We start from the raw sequence: 22,584 nt of genomic DNA on the forward strand, positions 1-22,584 counted from the left end.
CGTCTCGGTGTTGGTGTCGCCCGCGATGGGCACAGACAGGCCCCGCATCATCGCCTGCAGCGGGTCTTGGGCATCCGCACCAGAGGCTCCGCCTTGGCTGATGATGAACACCTCGGTGATGGTGCTGCCGCCGCTGTCCATGCGAGGGAGCGGGTCGTCGATGACCACCATGTTGGTGGGGAAGGCATCGAGGGATGCCGTGTCAGAGTCGACAGGCATCGGGTCGGTGGAGCTGATCGACTCCAGGTCGGAGGCAGGCTCGTTGGTGATGTCGAGCTTGCCAAGGAGGTCGATGAGGCAGCTCTTGCAGCTGGCTCGCCTGCGCCTGGCGCGGGCTTGCCGGGGAGGCGAATCTCGCCGATGAGATCAGCGAGGCAGCTCGCCGCGCAAGCGACTTCCACACCATGCATCGCGTCGGTGCAAACGCCATCGGGCATGTCGGGCTAGCTGCGCTCACCAGGGAGGAACAAGGTTCCCATCCACAACAGATCTCCAGACGACGGTGCACCTAGCCCCATGGTGGGTGCCAAATGTCGGGGGTTTGGTGCGACATATGCCAAGGGATGGCTTATCATGGTGGGAGCTAGTAAGACATTGCCGGTGCAAGGAAACGGGATAAGGCGTAAACATGTACGCCGACACATCTTACCTAGGTTCGGGGCTCTCCTAGGAGATAACACCCCTAGTCCCACTCTGCAGGGTCTTCGCATGATCACTAGATCAACAAGCAGCTACAAGCTTGCTCCTTGAGTTGTTTGGCTAGAGGAGGAAGAAGGGCCAGGCTAGCTCTACTCCTCTCTCTATGCGTGTGGATTCTCTAAGAGGCTGAACCCTTTGCATGGGTGCCCTGGGGATTTATATAGGCCTACCCCCATGGTTACAATGGTAATCCCGCCGGGTGTAGGCCTGGGCCGTCAGTGTCTATAGTCGCCGGCTTCTCTGCCGCCTGGTGGGTCCCACCGGCTGCTGGGCTCTCGGCCGACAGGTAGGGCCCGTCGCTTGTGGGTCCTGTCGGCTACTCATCACTGTAGCCCCGCCTCTAATGACGAGGGCTTGGTCAGGGGGAGCGTGGCAACAATACCGCCGCTTGGTGGGTGTTCACTGTAGCCCCACCCCGTCTTATCTGGTTAGTGGCGCACAAACTTCAAGGGAAGGGAAGGGTCGGCTGCTAGTAGTCGGCCTCCCCATATACCGACTGGTCAGGGCTTGCCGCCTTCTGGCATCTCACGGACAGGTAGGGCCCATCACCTGCGGGCCGTACCAACAGCCCATCGTGTGAGTATGGCTGCCTTTGCCACGGTTGATGTCATGGGCAGTGTGGCAACAGTGCCGCACCGGGCTAGGGATGGCCGCCCGGTACGCTGCACTGTGGCCACGCCCGCTATCGGTGTCAAAACCGGCGGATCTTGGGTAGGGGGTCCCAACATGTGCGTCTAAGGGTAATGGTAACAGGAGGCGGGGGACACAATGTTTACCCAGGTTCGTGCCCTCTCGATGGAGGTAATACCCTACTTCCTGCTTGATTGATCTTGATGATATGAGTATTACAAGAGTTGATCTGCCACGAGATCGTAGAGGCTAAACTCTAGAAGCTAGCCTATGATTATGATTGTTGTTGTCCTACAGACTAAACCCTCTGGTTTATATAGACACCGGAGGGGGCTAGGGATACACATAGTCGGTTACAGAGAAAGGAATCTTCATATACGAATCGCCATGCTTGCCTTCCACGCAAAGGAGAGTCCCATCCGGACACGGGACGAAGTCTTCTATCTTGTATCTTCATAGTCCAACAGTCCGACATATACATATAGTCCGGCTGTCCGAGGACCCCTTAATCAAGGACTCCCTCAGTAGCCCCCGAACCAGACTTCAATGACGATGAGTCCGGCGCGCAGATTGTCTTCAGCATTGCAAGGCGGGTTCCTTCTCGGAACTCTTAAAAGTACCTGTTGTAAACATCAGTGTCCATCTTCCCATTTAATATTATGCTCATCGGCTTTTGCACCTTAATAGTCTCAGCCTCCACGTGTCAGACGAAAGCGAGAAGTTGGGGCATTTTTACATTTTTGCCACCCTAACCATGTAAATAAATTGTCTATTAAAGAGACGGGGATCTTCATATCCAATCCACACCATCTTCCCCAAGCAAGGAATCATCAGAGCGTGCTCTGAAAAACCACTCCAACATGGCCGACGCTCGCAGCTCTTCCTCCCGCTCTTGCAACACCAAGCCGGGCTATTGGGAGAAGTGTACCGTATCCCACGACCGATTACTGAAGTTGCAGACCCAAGGGTTTCTATCTCCTATGTATCTAGTTTCCGTTCGAGCCGGATTGGCTTCCTTCGATGGCGGGGAGCAAGCGGAGAACTTTCCCAACCCACCCAGGGGGGAGCGAGTATGCCTTGTTTCCTACTTACTGAGGGGTGTCAGATTTCCAATCCATATGTTCCTCCATGGGCTTCTGGAGTTCTACGGCCTCCAGCTGCACAACTTCACACCTGCCCCCATCATGCACATCGCAGGTTACGTCGCTCTTTGCGAGCTATTTCTGGGTTGCGAAGCCCATTTTGAGCTATGGAAGAAGCTATTCTGCCTCGTCCCCCGTAATCAAGGGGGATCAATATTTTAAGTGGGCGGAGCCGAGATATGGCGCATCACCGGGGCCAGATACTTATCTGGCACACCGAAGAAGGCATCCGAAGAATGGCCTTCCGAGTGGTTTTATATTGAGGACATCTCCCTTCCCGACCCAATCCAAATGGGACTTCCTGAGTTTACAAACGCTCCGCTGAGAAAATGCTCAACTGGCGTCCCTGGAGCCTCAGAGAGGAAGATAGCAGGGATGTCCTTCAATTGAGGAGCAAGATAAGAATGCTCGCTTAGTCCGGATTATCAATAGTCGAGGTTATGGCGATATCCATAATGCGGGGGGGGGGTCAGCCACTCCAATACCGAGGGCATCCCATGTGGCACTTCAATGGAGAAGACGACGCCACCCGCTGCAATCGGACGGGTCCGGTCTCCACCACCGCTCTGGTGGAAATACTGTCCAGTTTATACAAGGGGGAAAGAGAGGAGTTCATCCGCATTATGCCACGGGATGGATTTTCCATGTACAACCCTCCCAGGTGGGTGAGCTGCCATCCATCACTCTACTCTATTCATTCCCTAGGTCTTATTTTTCATAAATATTTACTCCGTCCATTTATAACAGGAATGGCAGAAACTAACCAGGGAGTTCCATGGCCCGGCACCGCAGCCAGAGGACCATAACCGGGCCCTTGACCCCGGATTCGAAGGGGATCCAGATATATTCGTGGAGCTCGTGGAAGGGGTGTTTCACCAGGCGAGCTGTGACGGCACAGAAGTGGCCATCATTGCTGACTATCCCGACCTCCTCCCTGCATCGCACGTAAGTAAACGAGAGACTTATCTTTTGGAAAGGATTTACTCCTCCCATCTTACCCACCGTACAATTCGTATGCTCTAAAGGGAAGACGATTGGCGCACCAAGCCGAACCCGAGGCGACTCGCCAACAAGGGGTGCCCGTGCTGGGTAGGCCTTCAAAAAGAAAGGCGAACATAAATATGGTGGAGCCATCATCAAGGAGGTATGGCTTTAAATACGCTCCATGGTTGTCATCTTAAAGTATGACACTATCCGTTGTGTTTTAGCAGAAAGAACATCCGCTGGACTATGTCCGGGATCCTGCGAACCGTGCCTCTACTAGCCGGATTCCAGACCCGGTCTCGAGGACGGAGGCTAACACAGAAGTGACACCGAACTGTCCTCATACAAAGGATGCGGATAGAATGTCCGTTACAAATTCTGAAGTGGATTGCGCCATGAATTGTATTAATGCCTTCAACTCGGGTGATGCGTACATCCAAGCCACTCAGGATGGGCCTGCTAGAGCCACAGGCCAGTATTTGAAAGATATACGGGTAAGTATAAAATTCTGAGAATTATGTATATCAGTATCCTCTGACACTTGAAGCAGTTGGTACAACTGATTTGAGGATCACTGTATTAATAGGTTCTCTCGGAGAAGAACAACCTGTTGTCTCAAGAGCTGGAAGAGTGTTGAACCCAGCTAATGGCCGGTATGGCCGAGCTATCAAGATCCGAAAAGGCGTCAACTGGTATGTATTCCCGAATTGAGAAAAAACAATATTGTATGTATAAACCACTAACGCTAACAATATATGATGACCAAAGTCCTCAGATAATCCGGAACAGAATCCGAGAATCCCACAAGAGGGTGAACAAGGAGCGCAAAGGCAAGCAGTCACTGGCGAGCGTGTACTTACACAGGTCATATAGGAGAAAAACAAACTCCGAGATGCCAATACCCAGCTGGGTGAAGAATTGAAAGATGTTCGGGCCCAGCTGGCTGACTCCGTGAAGGAAAATAAGAGGCTTCAACGCGGCATTTTTAGTATGTTCTCAAACGAACATTTATATAGTTCGGCAAAGATTGGAATTGACAGAGTTATGTCTGTAGGTATGCTGACTGGCCGTCCCGAAGAGGATATGGCCGGATCCTCAGGCGATCTGCTACAAGAGCTTTCACAACTGCACGAGCAAGTTCGGCAGGTCATGCGAAGTGTCGCCAAGGACTTGTGGCCATCCGCCTCCCTACCAGGAAGTATGGGGGAGCTTGTACAACTTTTCAAGGGAGCGCGGCGGCGTTTCCGACTATGGAAGATATCTGCCTGTCGAGAAGGTGCGAGGGAGGCTTGGGCCATGGTGAAAACACGGTATACCAAGCTCGATCCGAATCATATGGCCCGAGTCGGACCTGTAGGGTCAGATGGGAAAGAAATTACCATTAGTATGGTATATGACCAGGTAGAATGAGTCACAAAATATTCCCAACAGGATTGTAGGCTAGACAACCTGTTGGATGGCATAGAAGAAGAAGCATTTTAGTGTAAATGACTATGTACTTCAATTGACATATTTGTCCCTAGCCGGATTGTAAGTCATTTGTCATGGCGGACCTTTTCGCTTCGGCCTCTGGACCCAATAGTCCGGAGTGTTTCCAAATACCAGCTCGGTAATATAAAAACGGGGTACGCGTGGAAACCAGGCGTAGGGGTCATAATTGCTTGAATAGACAAGTACCCAACTAGCTATGTTATATTACATGGATAGTAAGAAACATCTTCCAGAGAGAATAGTTCCGTTAAGGGTTCCTTTCCTAGGTACGCATGCATTAATGTGCATGTCCGAACTACGATCAAAAAGCGCAGTATATTTAACATCTAGGGGTTTATATTGTGATAGGTAAAAACATCTTTAGTCCACCGACCAGATATTCTCTTAAGAATGCTAGCTTTCGGCTTCACCTAGTCTGAGGTATACGTCTGGAGTACCCGGCAGTAACAATCGCAGAGGTGCTCCCTTTATGCCCTAGCCGAACTAACGGGAACATAAGGCATAACCACAGGAGCCAGGCAACCTAGCTTGGCCAAAACTTAAGTCATATCGATGCATATAATGGCGAATAAAAGGTACATATGGAAAAAGGACAGATATGAAGTGGGCTTGATGCCCAGAAGATAATTATATTAAGCTTCTGTATAAGAAGCCCCCAGGTATAATGAGCGCACATACTATTGTCCTCGGGAATATAAAGAATAACAAAGTCCATTAAGATAGTGACATTTGCAACCACAACAGGCACATCCTCACAAATACTGACATGTATAGAAGTTGATTTATCAGCCATTTGCAAAGATTTTTCAGTAGGTGTCAACTTATTCAATTCAAGTCTACGATATAAAGAGAGATGCATAACACCAACACCGTCTCCAAGATCACATAAAGTAGTTTTAACATAGTTTCTTTTAATGGAGGATGGTATGGTTGGTACCCCTGGATCTCCAAGTTTCTTTGGTATTCCACCCTTAAACGTATAATTAGCAAGCATGGTGGAAACTTTAGCTTCCGATATCTTTCTTTTATTTGTAATGATATCCTTCATGTACTTAGCATAAGGCTTTAATTTAAGCATATCAGTTAAGCGCATACGTAAGAAGATAGGTCTAATCATTTCAGCAAAGCGCTCAAAATCCTCATCATCCTTTGTCTTGGATGGTTTAGGAGGAAAGGGCATGGGTTTCTGAACCCATGGTTCTCTTTCTTTAGCGTGCTTCCTAGCAACAAAGTCTCTCTTATCCTAACGTTGATTCTTTGATTGTGGGTTATCAAGATCAACATCAGGTTCAACCTCTACTTCATTGTTATTGCTAGGTTGAGCATCAACATGAACATTATCATTAACATTATCACTAGGTTCATGTTCATCACCTGATTGTGTTTCAGCATCGAAAATAGAAATATCTTTGGGATTCTCAGGTGTGTCTACAACAGGTTTACTAGAAGCATGCAAAGTCCTATCGTTTTTCTTTTTCTTTTTTTGGAAGAACTAGGTGCCTCTAAATTATTTCTCTGGGAATCATGCTCGATTCTCTTAGGGTGGCTGTCGGGGAAACTGATCCACGAACACCTATGGGACCGGCGGACCGAGCCCCTTTCGGTTCGGCGAGGGGTGGAGATCGCACGAAGAGCAGATCGAGGCAAAGCACGCGAGCGGTTTACCCAGCTTCGGAGCTCTCCGGAGAGATAATACTCCTACTGCTGCTTGTCTCATTGTATTGAGTTCTTGCTCGGGAGCGCTGAGTGCTACAGTACACTCTAGCTGCTAACGAGACCGAGCGTGAGTGTTTTATGGCTTCGAACCTTCCGAACCCTCCTCTATGTTGCGCATGGGCCTCCTTTTATATGCTCAAGGGGTCACCGACAGGTGGCAACGTAGATGAGGGTAAAAGTGGAAAAGGACTTGTGGTTGGTACAGCTACCTGTACAGTGTCTCCTACCTAACCCTGACGGCAGGGGACAAAGACATTAAATGCCCGTCTACGTCGCCCAAACAGTGCAAACATGGACCGTCAGGGACGCCACCGCTCGCCACGATGGCAATCTTGTCAGCGCCGCTTGCCACCGTGCACTGCTGGCTGCACAGCCTCCCGCCACGCGCGCCTGGAAAGGCCTCAGGGCGACACGTTGGTGGATGCGCTAGAGCGTAGGTAGAAGGTGGTAACGTGCCGCGGCAAGTGCCTTGCCGCGGTCGTTGTCTTGTCGCGTCCAGAAGCTTGTCGCTCACCGGGCCTTGCTGGGACGCGTGGCGCGTCGCGGCAAACTCCTTGAGATGCCTTGGTGGGCCTTCCCGGCAAGCTCCTCTTGCCGGGGCCTTGTCTCCTTGGCTTGGATACTTTGCTCTTATGCCGTGGTTGGCCTTCCCGGCAAGCTCCTCTTGCCGGAGCCTTGCCTCCTTGGCTCCACTGGAACTGCGGAGGACCTTGGAGGTCACCCGGCAAGCCTTGCCGCTGTTGGCTGCAACTGCCCGTGCACAAGTTCGGGATACTAGGGTACCCCTACTCTAGTACACTGACAGTGGCCTTCAGGATACAAAGGTTCCTGAGTCATTCTACCAGTTCTAGTAGCCACTCTAACAGCAAAACCGTCCTTATTATTTAATTCATCGAGCAAATCTCTTTGAACTTTAAGTACTTGTTCATCTTGAGTGGTAACCATAGAAGCATATTTGCTAATGAGTTTAAGTTCACCTTTAACTCTAGCCATATAATCACTCAAGCGTCCTGTCTTGAAAGCATAATTCTTTAATTCTCTATCAACAGAAGCATTAAAACTTTCTTGTCTAGTCATAAAGTCATCAAATTCATCTAAGCATGGGCTATGAAATTTAGTAGACGGGAATTACAACTTTATCATATCTATAGAGAGAATTTACCTTTACTACCTGTGTCGGGTTATCAAGACAATGTGTTTCTTCAACAGGCGGTATATTAAGACCATGTATTTATTCAATAGGAGGTAAATTCTTAACATCTTCAGCTTTAATGCCTTTTTCTTTGATTGATTTCTTTGCCTCTTGCATATATTCAGGACTGAGAAATAGAACACCACTCTTCTTCGGAGTTGGTTTAGGAATAGGACCAGGAGTTGGCTCAATTGGCTCAGGAATTGCCTCAGGAATTGGCTGAGAAAGAATCCAATTATTTTCATTAGTCAACATATTATTCCATAGTAATTCAGCTTGGTCGACTGTTCTTTCCCTGAAAACACAACAAGCACAAATATCCAAGTAGTCCTTGGAAGCATCGGTTAGTCCATTATAAAAGATATCAAGTATTTCATTTTTCTTAAGAGGATGATCAGGCAAAGCATTAAGTAATCGGAGAAGCCTCCCCAAGCTTGTGGGAGACTCTTGATGTCTCCTACACAACCTTCTTCTTGTAGATGTTGTTGGGCCTGCAAGTGCACAGGTTTGTAGGACAGTAGCAAATTTCCCTCAATTGGATGACCTAAGGTTTATCAATCCATAGGAGGCGTAGGATGAAGATGGTCTCTCTCAAACAACCCTGCAACCAAATAACAAAGAGTCTCTTGTGTCCCCAACACACCCAATACAATGGTAAATTGTATAGGTGCACTAGTTCGGCGAAGAGATGGAGATACAAGTGAAAAATAGATGGTAGATAAAGGTATTTGTAATCTGAAATAATAAAAACAGCAAGGTAACAAGTGGTAAAAGTGAGCGTAAATGGTATTGCAATGATAGGAAACAAGGCCTAGGGTTCATACTTTCACTAGTGCAAGTTCTCTCAACAATAATAACATAGATAGATCATATAACAATCCCTCAACATGCAACAACGAGTCACTCCAAAGACACTAATAGCGGAGAACGAACAAAGAGATTATGGTAGGGTACGAAACCACCTCAAAGTTATTCTTTCAGATCGATCTATAAAAGAGTTCGTACTAGAATAACACCTTAAGGCACAAATCAACCAAAACCCTAATGTCACCTAGATACTCCATTGTCACCTCAAGTATCCATGGGCATGATTATACGATATGCATCACACAATCTCAGATTCATCTATTCAACCAACACAAAGTACTTCAAAGAGTGCCCCAAAGTTTCTACCGGAGAGTCAAGAACGTGTGCCAACCCCTATGCATAGGTTCGTTGGCGGAACCCGCAAGTTGGTCACCAAAACATACATCAAGAGACACATGACATCCCATTGTCACCACAGATAAGCACGACAAGACATACATCAAGTGTTCTCATAAAAGACTCAATCCGATAAGATAACTTCAAAGGGGAAAACTCAATTCATCACAAGAGAGTAGAGGGGGAGAAACATCATAAGATCCAACTACAATAGCAAAGCTTAGGATACATCAAGATCGTGCCATAGAGGGAACACGAGAGAGAACACGAGAGCGAGAGATCAAACACATAGCTACTGGTACATACCCTCAGCCCCGAGGGTGAACTACTCCCTCCTCGTCATGGAGAGCACCGGGAGGATGAAGATGGCCACCGGTGATGGATCCCCCCTCCGGCAGGGTGCCGGGAAGGGCTCCCGAGTGGTTTTTGGTGGCTACAGAGGCTTGCAGCGGCGGAACTCCCGATCTATCTTCTCCGTGGATGTTTTTAGGGTACATGGGACTATATAGGCGAAAGAAGTCGGTCGGGGGGTGCTCGAGGGGTCCATGAGGCAGGGGGCGCGCCCTATAGGGGGGCCCTTCTATCTCGTGGAGTCCTCGAGTATCTTCTGACTTGAACTCCACATCTCCAGGATGATATTCTTCCAAAAAATCACGTTGCCGAAGGTTTCATTCCATTTGGACTCTGTTTGATATTACTTTTCTTCGAAATAGTGAAACAAGCAATAAAACAACAATATGGGCTGGGCCTCCGGTTAATAGGTTAGTCCCAAGAGTAATATAAAAGTGTATAATAAAGCCCATAATCATTCAAAACACATAATAATATAGCATGAATGCTTCATAAATTATAGATACGTTGGAGATGTATCAGCATCCCCAAGCTTAATTCCTACTCGTCCTCGAGTAGGTAAATGATAAAGAAAGAATTTATGAAGTGTGAATCCTAGAGGTGCACAAGTTTGATCAATGATAATTTCAATCACCTTTTCTAGCATGATAATATGCCATAACAGTAGTTCATCTCATAAAACTTTTCATGAACTAGTAACAAGCAATTCACATGTTAAAGCATAGACCATAAACTTTCTTGAAAACTAGCAAAGTTCATCCTTAGTCATCAAACAATTGCAATTCATCTTACTTTCAGGAAGAGTCTATGTCAGAGCTTTGATTTAGCAAACTTCACATACTCAACTATCATATAGTCTTCTACAATTGCTAACACTCACGCAATACTTGTCGTATGAAGTTTTAATCAGACACAAAGAAAGATTGGGGCTTATAATGTTGCCTCCAAACATATTCACCTTTGGGTGATGTCAACAATAATAATTCATGCTAACGTACATCCAATTGGATATATATATATCAGGATCACCCTACCACAAAGTGCTTGCCAAAGGATAAAATGAAAAAGGGAAAGGTGAAGATCACCTTGACTCTTGCATAAAAGTAAAAGATAGCCCCTTCGTAGAGGGAAGCAGGGATTTGCAGAGGTGCCAGAGCTCGATTTTGAAATAGAGATAAATAATTTTGAGAGGTATGATCTCATTGTGAACATAACAACCAAGAGTTCCCAATATCTTCCATACTACATACATTAGAGGCAGTTCCCACGCAGAATGGTAGAAGTTTATACTCCCCCAACCAGCAACAAGCATCAATCCATGGCTTGCTCGAAACAACGAGTGCCTCCAACTAACAACAATCCTGGGTGAGTTTTGTTTAATTATTTTGATTTGATTTTGATCTTTTTGATCATGGGACTGGGCATCCCGGTTACCGCCACTTTCTCGTGAATGAGGAGCGGAGTCCACTCCTCTTGAGAATAACCCACCTATCATGGAAGACACTGACAGCCCCTAGTTGCTACATGAGCAATTCGGGCGTACAAACAGATTATAATTTGAAGGTTTAGAGTTTGGCACATGCAAATTTACTTGGAACGGCAGGTAAATACCACATATAGGTAGGTATGGTGGACACTCATGGCAAAAACTGGGTTTAAGGATTTGGATGCACAAGCAGTATTCCCGCTTAGTACAGATATTTAGGCTAGCAAGGGGAGAAAGGCAAGCTCAACATGTTTGAATGATCCATGACAATATACTTTAACTGAGATGTGAGCAAACATAACCCATTATGTTGTCTTCCTTGTCCAACATCAACTCTTTAGCATGTCATACATAATGAGTGCTCACAATTATAAAAGAGTTCTATGATAATATATTTATATGTGAAATCTCTCTTCCTTCAATATTCTTTCATGAATTGTTCAAATGACTAATACAATGCTTGCTAACCGTCAATAAATTTACAACCTCTACTTCTTAGATGTGAAGTCATTACTCCCCATGGAATAAGCAAATGAGGCATAAATAAATTCAGATTTATGACAATCAACTCATTCACAATTTACTCATAGGATATAAGTGAAGCACACGAGTAAATGAAAAGCTACTCCAAAAGATATAAGTGAAGATCAATGAGTAGCTAAATAATTATGCACCTATGTGAAGACACTATCTGATTTAAGAATTTCAGATCTTGGTATTGTATTTAAGCAGCAAGAAAAACAAAATAAAATGACATTGCAAGCACAGTACAACTCATGTGAAGAAGCAAAAACTTAGGTTCAACCGATACTAACCGATAGTTGTCGAAGAAGAAAGGTGGGATGCCTACCGGGGCATCCCCAAGCTTAGATTCTTGAGACTTCTTGAAATATTATCTTGGGGTTCCTTGGGCATCCCCAAGCTTGAGCTTTTATGTCTCCTTAATTCCTCTCATATCATGGTTTCTCTTTTTATCAAAAGCTTCATTCACAACAAACTCAACAAGAACTCGTGAGATAGGTTAGTATAAACCAATGCAAAACCTTATCACTTTCTACTGTAACAAATCACTAAAATTATTATTCAACATTGAATACTAAATTTCTCTGCATATTTAATACTCCTATCCTCAAATAGAATCATCAAACAAGCAAAGATATGCAAACAATGCAACTATAACAGCAATCTGCCAAAACAGTACAGTCTGTAAAAAATGCAAGAGTATCAATACTTCCCTGACTCCAAAAATTATGAACTAAAATTCCCACTGTAATAAATTTATCAGAGCTCAATATGCAGATATATTCAACGTTATACCATTCTCTGACTTTTCTACGGAATTTTTGCAACAGAGGTAAACTTTCTGTTTTCAAACAGCAACATGTATACTAGCAAAATAAGCATGGCAAAGGCTATCCTTGACTTTTTTTTATTGAAACTAAAGATTCAAAACATTAATCTAACTAACAGAAAGAAAAAAATAGCAAAATAAAATGACACTCCAAGCAAAACACATATCATGTGGCGAATAAAAATATAGCTCCAAGTAAAGTTACCGATGAACGAAGATGAAAGAGGGGATGCCATCCGGGGCATCCCCAAGCTTTAGGCTCTTGGTTGTTCTTGAATATTACCTTGGGGTGACTTGGGCATCCCCAAGCTTAGGATCTTTCCACTCCTTATTCCATAGTCCAACGAATCTTTACCCAAAACTTGAAAACTTCAACCACACAAAACTCAAAACAAAACTCGTAAGCTCCGTTAGTATAAGAAAATAAAACCACCACTTAGGGTACTGTAATTAACTCATTCTAAATTCATATTGGTGTTAAAACTACTGTATTCCAACTTATCTATGGTTCATACCACTTAATACTAGCCATAGATGCATCAAAATAAGCGAACAACACAATGAAAACAGAATCTGTCAAAAACAGAACAGTCTGTAGTAATATGTATCAAACGTATACTTCTGGAACCCCAAAAATTATGAAATAAATTTCTGGACCTGAGGAATTTGTCTATTAATAATCTGAAAAAGGAATCAACCTAAAATAACTCTCCAGTAAAAAATGGCAGCTAATCTCATGAGCGCAAAAGTTTCTATTTTTTACAGCAAGATCACATAAACTTCACCCAAGTCTTCCCAAAGGTTCTACTTGGCACTTTATTGAAACAAAAGCTATAAAACATGATTAATACAGTAGCATAATCATGTGGACACACAAAAACAGTAAGGATAAATATTGGGTTGTCTCCCAACAAGCGCTTTTCTTTAATGCCTTTCTAGCTAGGCATGATGATGACAATGATGCTCACATAAAAGATAAGAATTGAAACATAAAGGGAGCATCATGAAGCATATGACTAGAACATTTAAGCCTAACCCTCTTCCTATGCATAGGGATTTTGTGAGCAAACAACTTAGGGGAACAATAATCAACAAGCATAGGAAGGTAAAACAAGCATAACTTCAAGATTTTGATCACATAGAGAAGAAACTTGACATTATTGCAATTCCTACAAGCATATGTTCCTCTCTCATAATAGTTTTCAGTAGCATCATGAATGAATTCAACAATATAACCAGCACCTAAAACATTCTTTTCATGATCTACAAGCATAGAAAATTTACTACTCTCCACATAAGCAAATTTCTTCTCATGAATAGTAGTGGGAGCAAACTCAACAAAGTAATTATCATGTGAGGCATAATCCAATTGAAAACTAAAATCATGATGAAACGTTTCATGTTTATCATTATTCGTAATAGCACACAAGTCATCACAATAATCATCATAGATAGCAACTTTTTTCTCATAATCAATTGGAACCTCTTTCGAAATAGTGGAATCATCACTAAATAAAGTTGACACTCTTCCAAATCCACTTTCATGTTCATCACAATAAGATTCAACATCCTCCAAAATAGTGGGATCACTACTTCCTAAAGTTGACACTCTTCCAAACCCACTTTCATCAATATAATCATCATAAATAGGAGGCATGCTTTCATCATAATAAATATTCTCATCAAAACTTGGGGGACAAAAAATATCATATTCATCAAACATAGCTTCCCCAAGCTTGTGGCTTTGCATATCATTAGCATCATGGATATTCAAAGAATTCATACTAACAACATTGCAATCATGCTCATCATTCAAAGATATAGTTCCAAACATTCTAATGCATTCTTCTTCTAGCACTTGAGCACAATTATCCTTTCCATCAAACTCACAAAAGATATTAAAAAGACAAAGCGTACGAGACAAACTTAACTCCATTTTTTTTGTAGTTTTCTTTTATAAACTGAACTAGTGATAAAACAAGAAACAAAAAGATTCGATTGCAAGATCTAAAGATATACCTTCAAGCGCTAACCTCCCCGGCAATGGCGCCAGAAAAGAGCTTAGTTGACGGGGTGTGAGTGAGTGCCCTTTACCTAGCCTCCCCGGCAACGGCGCCAGAAAAGTGCTTGATGTCTACTACACAACCTTCTTCTTGTAGACATTGTTGGGCCTGCAAGTGCACAGGTTTGTAGGACAGTAGCAAATTTCCCTCAAGTGGATGAACTAAGGTTTATCAATCCGTAGGAGGCGTAGGATGAAGATGGTCTCTCTCAAACAACCCTGCAACCAAATAACAAAGAGTCTCTTGTGTCCCCAACACACCCAATACAATGGTAAATTGTATAGGTGCACTAGTTCGGCGAAGAGATGGAGATACAAGTGCAAAATAGATGGTAGATAAAGGTATTTGTAATCTGAAATAATAAAAACAGCAAGGTAACAAGTGGTAAAAGTGAGCGTAAATGGTATTGCAATGATAGGAAACAAGGCCTAGGGTTCATACTTTACTAGTGCAAGTTCTCTGAATAATAATAACATAGATAGATCATATAACAATCCCTCAACATGCAACAAAGAGTCACTCCAAAGACACTAATAGAGGAGAACGAACGAAGAGATTATGGTAGGGTACGAAACCACCTCAAAGTTATTCTTCCGGATCGATCTATAAAAGAGTTCGTACTAGAATAACACCTTAAGACACAAATCAACCAAAACCCTAATGTCACCTAGATACTCCATTGTCACCTCAAGTATCTGTGGGCATGATTATACGATATGCATCACACAATCTCAGTTTCATCTATTCAACCAACACAAAGTACTTCAAAGAGTGCCCCAAAGTTTCTACCGAAGAGTCAAGAACATGTGCCAACTCCTATGCATAGGTTCATGCGCGAAACCCGCAAGTTGGTCACCAAAACATACATCAAGAGGCACATGATATCCCATTGTCACCACAGATAAGCACGGCAAGACATACATCAAGTGTTCTCATAAAAGACTCAATCCGATAAGATAACTTCAAAGGGGAAAACTCAATTCATCACAAGAGAGTAGAGGGGGAGAAACATCATAAGATCCAACTACAATAGAAAAGCTCGGGATACATCAAGATCGTGCCATAGAGGGAACACGAGAGCGAACACGATAGAGAGAGATCAAACACATAGCTACTGGTACATACCCTCATCCCCGAGGGTGAACTACTCCCTCCTCGTCATGGAGAGCGCCGGGATGATGAACATGGCCACTAGTGAGGGATCCCCCCTCTGGCAGGGTGCCGGAACGGGCTCCCGAGAGGTTTTTGGTGGCTATAGAGGCTTGCGGCGGCGGAACTCCCTATCTATCTTCGTTGTCGATGTTTTTAGGGTACATGGACTTATATAGGCGAAAGAAGTCGGTCGGGGGGTGATCGAGGGGCCCACGAGACAAGGGGGCGTGCCCAGGGGGTGGGCGCGCCCTCCTATCTCCTGGCCTCCTCGAGGATCTTCTGACGTGAACTCCAAGTCTCCAGGATGATATTCTTCCAAAAAATCACGTTGCCGAAGCTTTCATTCCCTTTGGACACCGTTTGATATTCCTTTTCTTCGAAATACTGAAACAAGCAATAAAACAACAATATGGGCTGGGCCTCCGGCTAATAGGTTAGTCCGAAAAGTAATATAAAAGTGTATAATAAAGCCCATAATCATTCAAAACACATAATAATATAGCATGAATGCTTCATAAATTATAGATACGTTGGAGACGTATCAACTCTCTTCTTTGATTTGCACAAAATTATATATTTCCCGCAAGGCAGCTTGTTTCTTATGAGCAGGGAAATATTTAGCAGAGAAGTAATAAATCATATCCTGGGGACTACACACACAACCAGGATCGAGAGAATTAAACCAAGTTTTAGAATCACCCTTTAATAAGAACAGAAATATCTTAAGGATATAATAATAGCGAGACTTCTCATCATTAGTAAACAGGGTGGCTATATCATTTAACTTGGTAAGATGTGACACAACAGTTTTAGATTCATAGCTATAGAAATGATCAGATTCTACCAAAGTAATTATCTCAGGATCAACAGAGAATTCATAATCCTTATTAGTAACACAGATAGGTGAAGTAGAAAAAGCGGGGTCAGGTTTCATTCTAGCATTAAGAGATTGCTACTTCCATTTAGCTAATAACTTCTTAAGATCATATCTATCTTTGCAAGCAAAAATAGCTCTAGCAGCTTCCTCATCCATAACATAACCCTCAGGAACAATAGGTAATTCATAATCAGGGGGAGAACTTTCATCATCACTATCATCAATAATAGCATCTTCAATAATTTCATTCTCTCTAACCCTAGCAAGTTGTTCATCAAGAAATTCACCTAATGGCAAAGTAGTATCACGCACAGAAGTAGTTTCATCATAAGTATCATGCATAGCAGAAGTGGCATCATCAATAACATGCGACATATCAGAGTTCATAGCAGTAGCAGGTTTAGGTGTCGCAAGCTTACTCAAAAATGAAGGAGAATCTAGTGCAAAGCTAGATGGGAGTTCCTTACCTCCCCTCGTAGTTGAGGGAAAGATCTTGGTTCATTCGTCTTTCAAGTTCCTCATAGTCATCAACATATCTAAATCCCAAGTGACTCAAAGAATAGAGCTATGCTCCCTGGCAACGGCGCCAGAAATTAGTCTTGATAACCCACAAGTGTAGGGGATCGCAACAGCTTTCGAGGGTAGAGTATTCAACCCAAATTCATTGATTCGACACAAGGGGAGCCAAAGAATAATCTTAAGTATTAGCAGTTGAGTTGTCAATTCAACCACACCTGGATAACTTAGTATCTGCAGCAAAGTATTTAGTAGCAAAGTGGTATGATAGTAATGGTAACAGTGGCAAAAGTAAAGATAGAAGTTTTGTAGTAATTGTAACAGTAGCAACGGAAAAGTAAATAAGCAAAGCACAAGATGTGGAAAGCTTGTAGGCATTGGATCAGTGATGGATAATTTTGTCGGATGCGATTCCTCATGTAATAGCTATAAAATAGGGTGACATAGAACTAGCTCCAATTCATCAATGTAATGTAGGCATGTATTCCAAATATAGTCACACATGCTTATGGAAAAGAACTTGCATGACATCTTTTGTCCTACCCTCCCGTGGCAGCGGGGTCCTAGTGGAAACTAAGGGATATTAAGGCCTCCTTTTAGTAGAGTACCGGACCAAAGCATTAAGACATAGTGAATACATGAACTCCTCAAACTACGGTCATCATTGAGAAGTATCCCAATTATTGTCACTTCGGGGTTGTCGGATCATAACACATAATAGGTGACTATAGACTTGCAAGATAGGATCAAGAACTCACATATATTCATGAAAACATAATAGGTTCAGATCTGAAATCATGGCACTCGGGCCCTAGTGACAAGCATTAAGCATAGCAAAGTCATAGCAACATCAACCTCAGAACATAGTGGATACTAGGGATCAAACCCTAACAAAACTAACTTGATTACATGGTAAATCTCATCCAACCCATCACCGTCCAGCAATCCTATGATGGAATTACTCATGCACGGCAGTGAGCATCATGAAATTGGTGATGGAGGGTGGTTGATGATGACGACAGCGACGAATCCCCCTCTTCGGACGAATGGACTCCAGATCAGCCCCCCCGAGAGAGATTAGGGCTTGGCGGTGGCTCCGTATCGTAAAACGTGATGAAACTTCCTATCTGATTTTTTCTTCGCGAAATGGAATATATGGAGTTGGAGTTGAGGTCGGTGGAGCATCAGGGGGCCAACGAGATAGGGGGGCGCACCCAGGGGGAGGGTGCGCCCCCCACCCTCGTGGACAGGGTGTGGGCCCCCTGGCCTTGATTCTTTTGCCAGTATTTTTTATATTTTCGAAAAGTTATCTCCATGGATTTTCAGGTCATTCCGAGAACTTTTGTTTTCTGCACAATAAAGAACACCATGGCAGTTCGGCTGAAAATAGCGTCAGTCCGGGTTAGTTTCATTCAAATCATGCAAGTTAGAGTCCAAAAAAAGGGCAAAAGTGTTTGGAAAAGTAGATACGTTGGAGACATATCAACCATTTGTTTGAGGGTGATAGACGGAGGCGTAATCGAGCTTAATGCCCATGTTGCGGTACCAAGCTTTCACCTCATCGGCTGTGAAATTGGAGCCGTTGTCGGTGATGATGCTGTGGGGGACACCATAACGGTGCACAACACCCAATATGAAGTCTATCATGGGTTCAGATTCGGCCGTTTTAACTAGTTTTTCTTCTGTCCATTTGGTAAATATATCCACCATGACCAACAAGTATTTTTTTCTTATGGCTTCCTCCTTTAAGGGGTCCAACCATATCAAGCCCCCAGACCATGAAAGGCCAAGTTATGGGGATTGTTTGTAGGGCGCTGGGTATCATATGGCTTTGGTTGGCGAAAATCTGGTATCCGACGCAATGTTGGACAAGGTCTTGTGCGTCTGCTCGGGCCGTCGGCCAGTAGAAACCTATAAGGAAAGCCTTTCTTACAAGGGCCAGAGTTGCGGCGTGGTGACCGCCGAGGCCGGCATGAATTTCAGCCAAGAGCTGCCGCCATTCCTCCTCGGAGATGCATATTTGAAGTACCCCGGTAGCGCTTTTCTTATAAAGCTCTCCCTCATGGACTTTGTAGGCTTTAGAGCGCCGCACAATGCAGCGTGCCTCAGTTTGATCCTCGGGGAGTTCGTGACTATTAAGGTAGGCCAAGAAGGGTTCGGTCCATGGGGCGATAACAACCATGATGAGATGGGCCGAAGGTGTTATTTCGGTGGTAGAGCCCCCGATTATGTCAGTGTGTTCAGAATCTAGGGTTGTGGTCGGATCCGGACTGATGTTGCCGGTCTCCCCTTGCCACACCACGTATGGCTTGAAAAGCCTTTCCAAAAAAATGTTAGGTGGGGCGGGGTCGCGCTTAGCACCGATGCGGGCGAGGACATCTGCCGCTTGATTGTTTCCTCGAGCCACATGATGGGCCCTCGAACCGAGCTGACATCTTAAGGATGGCATTACGATAGGCTGCCATTTTCGGATCTTTGGCATCGAAGTCTCCATTTATTTGAGATATTGTGAGGTTTGAATCCCCACGCACTTCTAGGCGCTGAATGCCCATGGAGACGGCCATCCGAAGGCCATGCAACAGAGCCTCATATTCGGCTGCATTGTTGGAGTCTGTGTATAATATTTGGAGTACGTATTGGACTATATCTCCAGTGGGGGATTTGAGGATAACACCTGCTCCCAGACCTGCCAGCATTTTAGAGCCGTCAAAGTGCATGATCCAGTTGGAGTATGTGTCGTACTCTTTAGGGAGTTCGGACTCTGTCCATTCAGCGACGAAGTCCGCCAGTACTTGGGATTTAATGGCTTGCCGTGGTTTATATGTGATGTCGAATGGGAGGATCTCGATGACCTACTTGGCAATCCGACTCGTGGCATCGCGGTTGTTTATTATGTCATTGAGTGGTACTTCAGAGGCCACCATGATTGAACACTCTTGAAAGTAGTGTCATAGTTTCCGAGATGCCATGAAGACGGCGTATGCTATTTTTTGATAATGTGGGTACCGGGATTTACATGGTGTGAGGACAGTAGATACATAGTATACCAGCTTCTGAACCGGATATTTGTGTCCGTCCTCCTCTTGTTCGATGACGAGCACCGCACTCACAACTTGGTGTGTTGGAGCTATGTATAACAACATGGGTTCACCGACGTTCGGCGCGGCCAGGATTGGGTTGCTTGCTAAAGGAGCCTTTATTTCCTCAAGTCCGGCCGTCGCCGCGTCCGTCCACTCGAAATGTTTGGTTCGTCGAAGAAGGCGATAAAGTGGCAATGCCTTTTCCCCCAATCTGGAGATAAAGCAGCTTAAAGCTGCCACACATCCAGTTAGTTTCTGGATTTGTTTGAGATCTGTTGGGGTAGCCAACTGTGAAAAAGCTCGGATTTTAGCTGGGTTTGCTTCAATTCCTCTATTGGAGACGATGAAGCCCAGCAGCTTTCCGGTGGGAACACCGAAAACACATTTTTCCGGATTGAGCTTAATGTCATATGTTCGGAGGTTATCGAACGCGAGCCTTAGATCATCTATTAAAGATTCAGCATGTCTTGTCTTGATGACTACGTCGTCGACATATGCTTCAACTGTTTTGCGGATTTGTTTCTCTAGGCATGTTTGAATCATGCATTGGTAGGTGGCACCAGCGTTTTTGAGTCCGAAAGGCATAGTGTTGAAGCAGAAAGGCCCGTATGGGGTGATAAATGCCGTTGCGGCTTGATCGGACTCCATCACCCTAATTTGATGGTATCCGGAGTATGCGTCAAGGAAACACAACGAGTCGTGTCCCGCGGTAGCATTGATAATCTGATCGATGCGCGGGAGAGGGAAGGTATCCTTAGGGCAAGCCTTGTTTTGGTCTTTGAAATCGACACATAGGCACCAGGATGTATCCTTCTTTGGTACCATCACGAGGTTTGCTAGTTAATCCGGGTGTTCTATTTCTCGAGGAATTTGACTTCAAGTAATTTGGCTAGTTCCTCTCCCATAGCTTGTCGTTTGGGTTCTGAAAAGTGCCGCAGTGTTTGCTTGACCGGCTTATATCCCTTAAGTATGTTGAGACTGTGTTCAGCCAGCCTGCGTGGGATCCCCGGCATATCTGAAGGGTGCCAGGTGAAGATATCCCAATTCTCATGTAGGAATGCCCACAGTGCAACGTCGATTGTGGGGTCCAGCTGTGCCCCGATGGATGCTGTCTTTGTGGAGTCTGTTGGGTGGACTTGGAATTTGACTTTTCATCCACTGGTTTAAAGGAGGTGGACTTGGATCACTTATCGAGTATCACGTCGTCCCTATCCACTATGGAGCGTAATGCAGTTAATTCTTCGGCCGCGAGGGCTTCGGACAATGCTTCGAGGGCCAAGGCAGTTGTTTTATTTTCGGCGCGAAGTGCTATGTACGGATCACTGGCAAGAGTGATAATTCCATTGGGCCTGGGCATCTTGAGCTTCATGTACCCTTAATGGGGTATAGCTTGAAAGCTCGCAAACGCATCCCGCCCTAACAAGGCGTGATATCCACTAGTGAAAGGGGCCACATGAAAGGTTATCTCTTCGGACCGATATTTCTCCAGCGTGCCGAATACCACATCGAGTGTGATTTTTCCCGCACATCATGCCTCCCGGCTAGGAATAATTCCTTGGAAGGTTGTGTTGCTTTGCTCAATGTGGCTCCTGTCTATTTCCATTTTGTTGAGAGTTTCCTCATAGATGAGGTCTAGTCCACTACCGCCATCCATGAGCACTTTGGTAAGCCAGAAGCTGTCCACGATTGGATTGAGGACCAAAGCGGCTGGTGCTCGTACTGTTCTGAATTGCGGTTCATCACTGGCACTGAAAGTTATGGCCGTGTCCTTCCAGGGGTTTATTGCTGTGACTTGGCAGACTTCGGCAAGGCCGCAGAGTGCTCTCTTGTGCTTGTTACCTGAGGCGAAAGTCTCGAAGACTGTCAATACTGTAGTGTTGTGTTCTGTGGGATGTTGCTTTGCGGTGTTTTTTATGAGGAGATCCTCGCCGCTCTTGGCCACCTGCCGAAGTATCCAACATGCTCTAAGGCTGTGTGTTGGTACGGTATCCGGTGTTGTGTGTATCTCGCAGGGCCTATCGAGCCACCCCTCCAAAACGGTTGATCGCCCTATAGTGGGCTTCGATTTCTTTGTGATTGGATCAGGCGACCTACGAGGGTACACCCTTTTTGTTCGGACATGGGGTTTAGTGAGAACCGGTGGAACCCAAAAGGCTGCCTGAGTTTTCCAGGCGCTTTCCATCGCATAGTACTTCCGTACTATGATTGCCAAGTCATCGAAGCATGATACGTGACGGTGGTTTATGGCGTTAAGGAGTCCCTTGTCCATGCAACTTTTGCAGAACAATGAGATTACTTCTTCATCGCAACAGTCTTTGACCTTGTCCTTGACAAGGAGGAATCTGGCCCAAAAGTGATGTACCGTCTCTTGGGACTGTTGTCTGATGCGGGAAAGATCGCTAGATTCTGGGCGGGTGGGTGGAATTAAGTCCGAACCCTGACCCGATCTGTGACTCAGAGCTTGAGGAGTTTCCGAGCTTAATAGTTCGGGTTCCAGGATGTCAACCAATTTTTCTGGCCCATAGTCCGATTCTAATTTTGGAGTTCGGGGCACGTCTTCCCGCGGGCAGGTATCCGACTCGGTGAGCTCAGAAATCCGGACATATTTCGTCCTCAGTATAGGGGAAGAGTTGTTTCATTGCTCCTCCACC

The sequence above is a fragment of the Triticum dicoccoides genome, chromosome 7B (genome assembly GCF_002162155.2).
Source record: "Triticum dicoccoides isolate Atlit2015 ecotype Zavitan chromosome 7B, WEW_v2.0, whole genome shotgun sequence".
In the NCBI taxonomy this organism is placed as follows: Eukaryota; Viridiplantae; Streptophyta; class Magnoliopsida; order Poales; family Poaceae; genus Triticum; species Triticum dicoccoides.